The sequence below is a fragment of the Hyla sarda genome, chromosome 4, assembly GCF_029499605.1.
Source record: "Hyla sarda isolate aHylSar1 chromosome 4, aHylSar1.hap1, whole genome shotgun sequence".
Taxonomy (NCBI): domain Eukaryota; kingdom Metazoa; phylum Chordata; class Amphibia; order Anura; family Hylidae; genus Hyla; species Hyla sarda.
Genome location: NC_079192.1, coordinates 164,266,625 through 164,278,982, shown reverse-complemented (window position 1 = coordinate 164,278,982; position 12,358 = coordinate 164,266,625). Strand labels below are relative to the sequence as shown.

The 12,358-nt window shown below is 45.6% G+C and overlaps 1 protein-coding gene across 1 annotated transcript in view; it reads right to left on the bottom strand.

The window, feature by feature from the left end:
* Positions 1-4,709, bottom strand: part of LOC130368630 (Golgi membrane protein 1-like) — a 39,352-nt gene extending 34,643 nt beyond the window's left edge. The window contains exon 1 of the mRNA XM_056572569.1: positions 4,666-4,709. The gene's annotated coding sequence lies outside the window, so the exon portion shown is untranslated. The remainder of the gene's footprint in view (positions 1-4,665) is intronic.
* Between the last annotated feature and the right edge of the window lie 7,649 nt (positions 4,710-12,358).

Genomic DNA, 12,358 nt, shown 5'->3' with positions numbered 1-12,358 from the left:
CCGGTTCTAAGTTGCTACTGGTATTCACCAGAGCCCGCCGCAAAGCGGGATGGTCTTGCTGCGGCGGTAGCTACCAGGTCGTATCCACCGGTAACGGCTCAACCTCTCTGACTGCTGAGACAGGCGCGGTACAAAAGGACAAGGCAAGAGCAAGGTCGGACGTAGCAGAAGGTCAGGGCAGGCAGCAAGGTTCGTAGTCAGGGGCAACAGCAGAAGGTCTGGAACACAGGCTTGGGACATACACTAAACGCTTTCTCTGGCACAAGGCAACAAGATCCGGCAAAGCAGTGAAGGGGAAGTGAGGTTATATGGACAGGGAGCAGGTGGAAGCTAATTAGACTGATTGGGCCAGGCACCAATCATTGGTGCACTGGCCCTTTAAATCTTAGAGAGCTGGCGCGCGCGCCCTAGAGAGCGGAGCTGCGCGCGCCAGAACGTGACAGCCGGGGACCGGGACAGGTAAGTGGCTTGGGATGCGATTCGCGAGCGGGCGCGTCCCGCTATGCGAATCGCATCCCCGTCGTCAGTGTCAGTGCAGTCGCTGCAGAGAGGAGAACGCCGCGAGCGCTCCGGGGAGGAGCAGGGACCCGGAGCGCTCGGCGTAACAGCATGTTTATAGAGATGGATCTCTTGTCTCCCAGTGGCAGCCATGTGACATGTTCTCACATTTCCTCTTGTGATGCATCCAGCAGCCCCTGCATGACTGATGTCATTTCATGCCACAATTCCGGTTAAGGGCGCAGAATCTGCGTTTCACTGCTTTTTAGAGTGAAATGTGTTTTTGTATGTTTGCATTTTAACACGGATTGAATAATGGATTCATTTTAGCCATTTTTTTTTTTACTGGAAGCTGGATACCACTTTTTTTTTTTGTTGCTCCTTGGATTTAAAATTGACACCATTCACCGTATGGTAAAGAGTACAGGGCTGCTCCTGCAGGTAAGTGACACAGAGATGGTTCTCACTTGCAGCGATCATAATTGTTGACAAGGCCAAATGTTTTTACATAAATGGCTTGTTGTGATTCTAACCACTTAAAGGGGTACTCTACCCCTAGACATCTTATCCCCTATCCAAAGGACCTCCCTGCTGCGTCCAGCGTTCCTTTAGAGCATCGGGTGCAGCGCCAGAGGCTTGTGACATCACGGCCGTGCCCCATTTGTGACATCACGAGCACGCCCTCAATGCATTGAGCACGCCCTCAATGACGCGTGACGTCACAAGCGGAGCATGACTGTGACGTCACGAGCCTCCGTCCCACATCACCAGTCATCCAGCACGGAGAGAAGATCGCTCCATGCATCTGATGCCTTGGGCACCGCAGCCGAGATCGCGGTGGTCCCCCCAGCAGCGGGACCCCCGCGATCAGACATCTTATCCCCTATCCTTTGGACAGGGGATAAGATGTCTAGGGGCTGAGTACCCCTTTAATCCAACATATTTGCAAGCTTTGCAAAAATGCTACAGGAGCATCATAAATATAGTATGTAACAATAAAAGCTTTGTTACTAATAGGTTGCTAAGTGCCTAACAGAGTTAGCTTTTTTGAGCTTTTTCATGTAGATGTAAAGAATCAGGAAGCTTACTATGACTTTTGTACAAAAGACAAGGAAACGTATAAATAAATACTAGACAAAGGTTACTTATCCTCTATATAGTCACAAGTGATGGTGAATGTTTAACCAATATTGTCTTGACAGAACAGTGAATTCTACCACTTCAGATCTGTGACGCTATAAACCACTTATATGCTCTATACCAGTGTTTCCCAACCAGGGTGCCTCCAGATGTTGCAAAACTACAACTCCCAGCATGCCCGGACAGCCAAAGGCTGTCCGGGCATGCTGGGAGTTGTAGTTTTGCAACATCTGGAGGCACCCTGGTTGGGAAACTCTGCTCTATATATACTTATATGCTCCATACACTGCTTTGCTGAGTGATTTTTGGTGATTATTGTATATATTCTCCTACAGATTGAGAAAAGCAAATATACTGGATATGCATGGCAGGGTTCTGAAGGAATGTGGCTCAGAGTGAAAGTAAACCTGTCAGGTAACATAATTTGTAAGGTTGAAAAAAAGACCAGAGTCCATCGAGTTCAACCTAAGACCCTACTGTGTTGATCCAGAGAAAGGCAGAACACCGCATGAGGCTGATGCCAATTGCCCCATGACGAAAAAGAAATCCTTCCAAACCCCAATTTGGCGATCAGAATAAATCCCTGGATCAACGTTCTATCCCCATAAATGTAGTATCCATAACCTGTAATATTATATTTTTCCAGAACATTCAGGCCCTCCTTGGACTTGTTTTTTGAGTCAGACATCACAACATCATGGGGACACGGGAAACAGATTTCCATGCCGGAAACACCTGAATTTGTTTTTTAAATCAACTGGTGCCAGAAAGTTAAACTGATTTGTAAATTATTTTTATTTAAAAAAAATCTTAATCCTTCCAGTACTTATCAGCTGCTTTATACTACAGTTCTTTTTTTTTTAATATATATATATTTCATTTCTGTCTGACCACAGTGTTCTCTGCTGACACCTCTGTCCATGTCAGGAACTGTCCAGAGCAGGAGCAAATCCCCATAGCAAACCTCTCCTGCTCTGACATGGACAGAGGTGTCAGTAGAGAGCACTGTGGTCAGACTGAAAAGTAATCCAAAAAGAAAAGAACTTCATGTGGAGCATACAGCAGCTGATAAGTAGGATTAAGGATTAAGATTTTTTAATAGAAGTAATTTACAAATCTGTATAACTTTCTGGCACCAGTTGATTTAAAAAAAAAAAATATTCCACCGGCATACCCCTTTAATAAAAAAGTTGACATCATTTTGGAATGTAGTAGTGGTGTTTAGAGAAATCCATGTGTGGAGACTAGCCGTGAAGCAGTGAATGGATGAACTGAATGAATGGTTAACTTTTCACGCATGCTTTTCTGTGTTGTGCCTGCATTTGCACAACTCTTTCCCGTAAGAAACCAAAATCTGACAGGCCCATTATTAGGGTTCGTACACACTGAGAGTATCCAACAAGGAAACTTTGCTGAATTCCTCTGTGGATCCGCTATCTTTCTGCATGTTAAAGGGGAACTCTGATACCGAACCTTTTATCCTCTATTCACAGAATAGGGAATAAGTGTCTGATCGTGGGGGGTATGACCGCTGGGACCCCCCCAATCTCCTGCCCAGCACCCCAGATCTCCTCAAGCACAGAGCAACCACTGCTCCATGCACAATGCAGTGTCAACCACCGCACAGAGTCAACACGTCCCCTCCATGTATCTTGATGGAAGATACATGACACATTTTTTTCTTTTATTTTTTCAATAAAAAGTGTTTCTATTGTGCCAAACTACTAAATCAAACAACCAAAAAAATCCTATAAATTTGACATCGCTGTTATAAAACAAAAAAACAAAAACAAACTTTGTTAGGGCTAAGTCATCATAAAAAAATTAAAAAAGGTACACCTCATAGGCAAGGAAAATAAAAATGTTTGTGGCATTTTGTATGATGCTTTTAACAAAGTTTTTAAGGGTTGATGTTATTGTTGTGAAAATGTTGCCAAACAACTGGTGCCAGAAATATAAACACATTTGTAAATTATTTCTATTTAAAAATCTTAATCCTTCCAATAGTTATTCGCTGCTGTATTTTCTAAAGAAAGTTGTGTATTTCTTTCCAGTCTGACCACAGTGCTCTCTGCTGACACCTCTGTCCGTGTCAAGAACTGTTCAGAGCAGGAGAGGTTTGCTATAGTGATTTACTCCTATTCTGGACAGTTCTTGACACAGACAGAGGTGTCAGCAGAGAGCACTATGGTCAGACTGGAAAGAACTACAAAACTCTCTCAGATGTTTTGGAGCATACAGCAGCTGATAAGTACTGGAAGACGTAAGGTTTTTATATAGAAGTAATTTAAAAATCTGATTAACTTTCCGGCAGCAGTATATTTGAAAACATTTGTTTTCCACCAGAGTACCTCTTTAAATGACACATTACATTTAGAAAGTTTTACAAGGAAAAGGTGCCTATACAACATAAACTAAAGTTTTCCGAAACTGTTACCACCCTCTAAGGTATAGCATCCTCCTGATTCTCCTCCTTCAAATGATCTTGGTGGAGAGAAGGTCAAGTGTTTTGGATTTTTAATGCCCAACCCTATTGTTAGGAAGAGAGAAGCCACTGCCAGAGCTGTCTGGCTGCATCTTACCCCTCCCCTGCTCATAGAGAGCACTTTAATGTGAAGCTGTGTTGGTTGAACATTCTACATATCACCTTTGAAGTTAGTGCTTGCAGTCTAAGGGGGAGATTCATTAAAACTTGTGCAGACAAAAAGTGGACCAGTTGCAAATAGTTGCCAATCAGATTGCTTCCTTAATTTGAAAAGGCCTCTGAAAAATAAATAAATAAGTCTGATTGGTCGCTATGGGTCACCTTTTCCTCAGTACAAGTCTTGATGAGTCTCGAAATAAGTCTTTAGGAAATATGTGAAAACAAACTTTCACGCGTTACAGCTGATCTTCTCTCCCTCATCCTGAAGTTCACATTAACTACCCTTTTAGCAATGATAGATGACCACCCTGTTAGTTGATAAGAATATGCTGATGTCCAATAGTATGCACCTACACAGTGTGATATCCCTCCCTAAAGCTCACCTCTGATGTTACAGCAACTTACTGGAGAAAGTTTTGTAATGTAACATTACGTGACCTGACTCAAATAATTGTATCATATCACAGTAGTTTATAAGACGTAAACTAGTTGTGATGTCACAGCTGTAACCTGATGGAAACACAATAATGATGTCGCAGCAGCTTACCTAGCTGAAACACACAGTAGGTTACAGATGCAGTCACCTTCAAATATATGGCAATGGCTCAACATCTTAGGGCCGCAGCAGTCTGTACAGTAGTTTTTGTGGTACTCTGTGCCACATACAAACTGCTTCACAGGGACTGGGACTCCTGTCATTTGACTGGAGTCCCTACCACTTGTACTGTTACAGTAAGACAGTGATACTTTATGCACCATTTGCTTACTGTCAGTAGATTCTCTTGGCTGGGTGTTCTGCACCTGGCCCAGTAAATCCATCCAGCCTTTCAGAAGTATCACCAGCTTACTGTCTAAATTTGTGCTGGATTACCGGATAGAAGCAGAGTTTTGATGTCAAAACAGTTTACCTGATGGAAACACTGTTATAATGTCACATTGATGTCACACAGAAAGACATTTGTGATCACAACATTTGCATCACACCACACCCCCTCATGATGCCCCTTTCATTCATGCCTATGGGATGGAGCGTGATGGCTGTCACGCCCCCTCCCATAGACATGAATGGAGGGGGCATGGCAGGACATCACGAGGGGGCATGTGGGGACATCACGTCCCAGAAACAAAGAGATTTCTGAGACTGGAGACGCAGCACCGCTTAGAATGCGGATGCTGCACGGAGATCGAGGGGGGTCCCAGCGGCGGGCCCCCGGCGATCAGACATCAAATCCCCTATCCTTTGGATAGGGGATAAGGTGTATACACCTTTAATTTACAACCACTAATTTTCATGGGGGGGGTGCTAGCCATGGACCACCTCATTCATCACTTGCTATACCAATCCACCAGTACTTGTGAAATATTAATAGGAAGGAGTATATATAGCCCCTTACAAATTATCTTGTAAAGAATGGAACCACTATTATTTTTAAGATAGTAGTGACAACTCGCCTACAGATCGCATTTAATGCATGCCTGCCACTGTATCTACATATGTCTAGGGGTTTATTATTTGTGTGTGTATATGTATATATATATATATATATATATATATATCCAAATAATTAAGAAGAAAGTACAGGCAACTCACCACGTTGTAGTAACTTCGTGTTTATTGCTGGGACATGCAGGTAAAGCGGCTCCACGCCACACCGGGATGCCGAACACTAGTGCGTTAACCGTTGACCTCGGTCATCGGTTAACGCACTAGTGTTCGGCATCCCGGTGTGGCGTGGAGCCGCTTTACCTGCATGTCCCAGCAATAAACACGAAGTTACTACAACGTGGTGAGTTGCCTGTACTTTCTTCTTAATTATTTGGATTTGCATTCATCCTATCACTATCGCAGTACATGAGCACCACCACATGAAGATACGCTGCTAGCTAGAGTACGCACACAGACTGTTTAAGGGAGAATATATAGAGGGAGAGCAGTGCCAGCACTTCACTTTCTGTTGTGAAGCCTTGTGAATATATATATATATATATATATATATATATATATGCTTAAGTAACTATCTTTGGAATATTCTACATTGCAGTTACAGGAGGGAATATGTGCAGAGATGCATGGTTACTTACCTGAAGTTCAATCCTTTGATACATTTCACTCAGGTAACTAAAACCAAGTATTACTGAACTAGCCACCAAAAGACAAAAAATAGCATGTCCAGGTCGGAGGGTGTAGTCTGTCCCCAGTATTCCCATATCAGCACAGGTGTTCTAAAAACAGGAAACTGGCATGAGTGAATTCAATCATAGCTTTTATTGCATGCGTCATATTATATCCATCCTTTTTAAACATGAAAATAGGTTTTATTATAAGCAGCATATGGTTAACAACGGAGCAGTATCCATTTCCACACAAACCATCTTTAGTTCCTGCTTTGCTTTAAAGGGGTACATTTTTTTTTAATCAACTGGTGCAAGAAAGTTAAACAGATTTGTAAATTACTTCTATTTAAAAATCTTAATCCTTCCAGTACTTATCAGCTGCTGTTTGCTCCACAGGAAGTTCTTTTCTTTTTGAATTTCCTTTCTGTCTGACCACAGTGCTCTCTGCTGACACCTCTGTCCATGTCAGGAACTGTCCAGAGCTGGAACAAATACAGATAGCAAACCTATCCTGCACTTGTACAATGTAGAAGTGTCAGCTGGCACTGCTGCTGTCCCGGATACACCCCTCACCTTAATCTTCCTCTGACCAGCGTAGTCGTAGAGGCACAGTCACCTGCTGGTGCTAGAGAAACTGGTGGTGCACAGGCTGTGCAAGGCTCAAGAAGCTGTATATCGCAAGACAAAGTAGAAGAAAAAAGCCGGCAGCTCACCAGGAAATTCAACGCAAGCTTCTTTATTAACCAGCGTGTATGGGTTACAAAACTTGAAGTGCAGGTGCTCTACCCCAAAACCGCACGAACAACGTCCGTTTCGCACTAACTGTGCTTCCTCCGGTTCGTTGTCGTACTATCCCTCCTCCCCTTATATAGTTCCCCCCAATCAAGATTCTAACAGGGTAGGAGTGTCATATAGATGCGACCATCTCAACTACGTAACTTCCGTTATGACATCATTTCAGTGCGCGGTCAGCTGACGCCGTTGCCGTAGATACGGGCAGGACGCGGCCATCTATGCCGGAAGTTGCGTTGTAGAGAACTTCATCAGCTGGTCCGCTAGAGCTTCCTTCGTATCCACAGCAACCCGGCGTCACGTGACTGTCTCCGCACTGTTGGGGTGGAAACACAAAACGGGGAAGGTAAGTACAACTATGTGAATGAGTGATTAAAACAAAGTATTAAACAATGATTAAAAACAGTGTAAGATACATTACAGAAAAATGCTCATGTCTATTTTATCATTTAGACCACCTGCGCCCATAGCTCCTGTTCTTAGAATCCACCTGCTTTCGCGTTGTAAGAGGAGCTTATTCCTATCTCCACCATTGATGGCATTGTCCACTATTTCCAGCCCGGAAAATTTTAGGACCGACTGGTCCCCTTTATGCACTTCACGAACATGCTGGATAAGTCTAGGACAGCCCACTCCGGTGGAGATAGATCTAAGGTGCTCTCTAATGCGGATGTTTAGGTTCCGTATTGTTTTCCCGATGTAAAACAGTCCGCAATCGCAGACAATTGCATATACTACAAACCTAGTTTTACAAGTGATAAAATTGCGTATTGACCATGATACTCCCCCGAGATTGATGCTCTTATTCTCTGCATTAAAGGGACATAGTTGGCATTGCCTGCATTTAAAATTTCCCTGAGGTCTCGATTTGTTAAGCCAGTTATCAGATTTTTCTCTAAATTGATTCGGGCCCAGCACGTTACCTATGGTCTTAGTTTTTCTGTACGAAAAGAGGGGGCGGTTGACGGCAGTATCCCCCAAGTCACAATCCTCCTCAATGAGATGCCAGTGCCGCCCAACAGCCGTTTGCACGGCCTGGTCCATAGGACTGTGCTTGAAGGAGAATACAAATCTGTCAGACGTCCCCTTCCTTTTCTTTTTTCTGGAATATCTGGCTGCTGCATATCCTATCTTACAGGCTTTGTTTAGAGCCAGTTGGACAATGTCTCTTGGGTACCCCCTATTTATGAATCTCCTTGCCAGTTCCTCTGACTGTTTCTCAAAGGTTTCATCTCTGTTGTTGAGTCTCCTAAGTCGGAGGAACTGGCTGAATGGAATAGACTTCTTGACGTGAGGGGGATGGAAACTTTCAAAATGAAGTAACGCATTTACTGCCGTGGGTTTACGAAACCCACTCGTGACAAAACCATCCTTGGAAATTTCTACCCTCACGTCAAGAAAGTCTAATGAATTACCTCCAAAGACATAAGTGAATCTCATGTTCATGTCATCATTGTTATTAAGATAATTGACAAATTGAATGAACTCTTCTTCACCCCCCATCCATACGATAAACACATCGTCCATATATCTCAATATGGACGATATGTATCGAGTGAATGGGTTCCTTACCGAAAAAATATAGCGCTTTTCGAAGATAGCAAGGTACAGGTTGGCCAGGGAACATGCGACGGGAGTCCCCATCGCTGTGCCACTGACCTGCCTGTACCACTGCTCTCCGAACCTGAAGGCGTTATGCTCTAATACAAATCTGAGGGAATCACAGATAAAGTCCACCATGTCTGCCTCCAGCTTAATTTCTACCAGGAATTCTCTAATTACCCGGACCCCCACATCTTGGGGGATCCGGGTATAGAGACTTTCTACATCCACTGATGCCAGGCTGGCTCCTGGCAGACAGTGGACATCATCCAATGCTGCAAGAAATTCCCCAGTGTCCCCAAGGTACGTAGGTATCTCCGATAGAAGAGGGCGCAACAACCAATCCAGGTACTTGCTAAGGCCCTCCGTAACCGAGCCGATCCCCGAGACAATGGGACGTCCCGGGGGTCGGCTCAATGACTTATGAATCTTCGGGAGATAGTACCAATAGGGCTTCCTGGGGAATTTGGGCAAAAGTCTGGAAGCGGTCTTTTCGGACAACACCTTTTTTTCCACATAGCCCCTTAGTAGGGTCTGCAATCTGGATACATAACTACTGGTTGGATCACTGTGCAATTTAACATAGGTGGAAACATCGCTGAGCTGCCTAAGGGCCTCCTCCCTATATTGTTCTCTAGACAGCACAACTATGTTTCCACCCTTATCTGCTTTCCGGAATATCAATTCCTTTCTGTCTCTTAACCATTTCAGTGCTCTCTGTTCTTTACAGGATAAATTATCTTCCTCATTAGGGTAAAGTAACATTTTAACATCCTTGATAACCAGTGAGGTAAATAAATCCAGAGTGCCCCCTGGCTGTATAGGTGGACAAAAAGTGGAGCTGTTGCCCCCAGAAAAAAATGTGGGCTCTATCTCTTCGGCTCGACCACTACTCTCCAGGTCCATGAGCATTTGAGCCCCCCTCAATACATCATCATCCAAATTGGTCATGACACTAAACCCTAAAGGGCCGATCTGAATGGGTGCTTCCCCACTCAATGTATTGGGAGCTGGCATAACATTTTTGCTAAAAAAACTTCTTTAATCCCATTTTTCTAACAGCTTTGAATAAATCTATCTGGAATTCTACCTCGTCAAAAGGTTCGGTAATACTAAAGTTGAGTCCCCTAGATAAGAGATTCACACAGTCTTCCGGTATGGTCACATCAGTCAGATTAATAACATTAATAGGGTCTGTCTTACCCATGTCCATTAACGCCAAGAGACTTGCTTCCTTTTCTGGCTCTTCTGCCTGCGGTTTGGACCCCCTTCCCCGCCCCCGCCGTGTCCTCCTTCCGTTGGTCCCCCGTTTTTTGGGACACCTGCGGGGCGGGTGCTGGCGTTTCCACTGGCTGGGTCATCTGAACGGCTGGAATCCGAATCTGTGGTCCATTGATCATTGTTCTTATTTCTGGGACGACTTCTTCTTCTGGACTGCTGTTTTCGGTTCCCCCAGTCATGGATGCGGCCGGTTTCGAAATCCATCTTGTCCCTGAGGAATTTATCCCTCTTACGATCCTTAGTCTCGGCTTGGGTTGTCAGCAATTTCTTTTCTAGCTTCTTCATAAATGATGTGAACTGTTCCTCGGAATGACGAGATCTCAGTTCTAGCCTAGCTCTGCACAATTCTTGTGCCACTAGATTATATTCCACCTCATTCCTTTTCAGGACAATTCTCATTAATCGAAGCGAATGTTCAAGATGTGCTTGCTTCCATTCGTCTAAGAAGCTTTCATCTTCTAGGAATTGGGACGGTTCCTTATATATCCGCAAACCCCTCGGTGCTCTGTTGCATTCATCATATGAGCGCAGGGAGTTGACCGTCCAAAATAGACGGACCTCTTTTTCAGAGAGTGACATAACCTTCTGTTCAAGGGCTCTTAAGCTGAGCATCTGTAAGGTATCCTTACATTCACATGCGGTGAAGTAGGCTCCTGCATCTGTTCTTCCCACACTGAGTGCCGTGCCGACTTCAGGTGTCGAGGATTCCCCATCTGTCTCCATGCTGGAGATCCTGTCGGTAGGGGACAAGGGGTGGGTGTCTGTATCCTGCGTGCTGCGTGCTCTAGCTGTAAAGCATATAGCAGAGTCCAATTTGTACAATGTAGAAGTGTCAGCTGGCACTGCTGCTGTCCCGGATACACCCCTCACCTTAATCTTCCTCTGACCAGCGTAGTCGTAGAGGCACAGTCACCTGCTGGTGCTAGAGAAACTGGTGGTGCACAGGCTGTGCAAGGCTCAAGAAGCTGTATATCGCAAGACAAAGTAGAAGAAAAAAGCCGGCAGCTCACCAGGAAATTCAACGCAAGCTTCTTTATTAACCAGCGTGTATGGGTTACTGTCACGATGCCGGCTGGCAGGTAGTGGATCCTCTGTGCCAGAGAGGGATTGGCGTGGACCGTGCTAGTGGATCGGTTCTAAGCCACTACTGGTTTTCACCAGAGCCCGCCGCAAAGCGGGATGGTCTTGCTGCGGCGGTAGTGACCAGGTCGTATCCACTAGCAACGGCGCAACCTCTCTGGCTGCTGAAGATAGGCGCGGTACAAGGGAGTAGACAGAAGCAAGGTCGGACGTAGCAGAAGGTCGGGGCAGGCAGCAAGGATCGTAGTCAGGGGCAACGGCAGGAGGTCTGGAACACAGGCTAGGAACACACAAGGAACGCTTTCACTGGCACAATGGCAACAAGATCCGGCAAGGAAGTGCAGGGGAAGTGAGGTGATATAGGGAAGTGCACAGGTGAAGACACTAATTGGAATCACTGCGCCAATCAGCGGCGCAGTGGCCCTTTAAATCGCAAAGACCCGGCGCGCGCGCGCCCTAGGGAGCGGGGCCGCGCGCGCCAGGACAGGACCGAGGGAGAGCGAGTCAGGTACGGGAGCCGGGGTGCGCATCGCGAGCGGGCGCTACCCGCATCGCGAATCGCATCCCGGCTGGCAGCGGAATCGCAGCGCCCCGGGTCAGTGGATCTGACCGGAGCGCTGCAGCGGGGAGAGTGAAGCGAGCGCTCCGGGGAGGAGCGGGGACCCGGAGCGCTCGGCGTAACAGTACCCCCCCCCCTTGGGTCTCCCCCTCTTCTTAGAGCCTGAGAACCTGAGGAGCAGACTTTTGTCTAGGATGTTGTCCTCAGGTTCCCAGGATCTCTCTTCAGGACCACAACCCTCCCAGTCCACTAAAAAAAAAGTTTTCCCTCTGACCTTTTTGGAAGCTAAGATCTCTTTGACAGAGAAGATGTCCGAGGAGCCGGAAACAGGAGTGGGAGGAACAGATTTGGGAGAAAAACGGTTGAGGATGAGTGGTTTGAGAAGAGAGACGTGAAAGGCATTAGGGATACGAAGAGAAGGAGGAAGAAGAAGTTTATAAGAGACAGGATTAATTTGACACAAAATTTTGAAAGGACCAAGATAGCGTGGTCCCAACTTGTAGCTAGGGACACGGAAGCGGACATATTTAGCGGAGAGTCATACCTTGTCTCCAGGGGAAAAAACGGGAGGAGCTCTTCTTTTCTTATCCGCGAACTTCTTCATGCGTGATGAAGCCTGTAAGAGAGAATTTTGGGTCTCTCTCCAT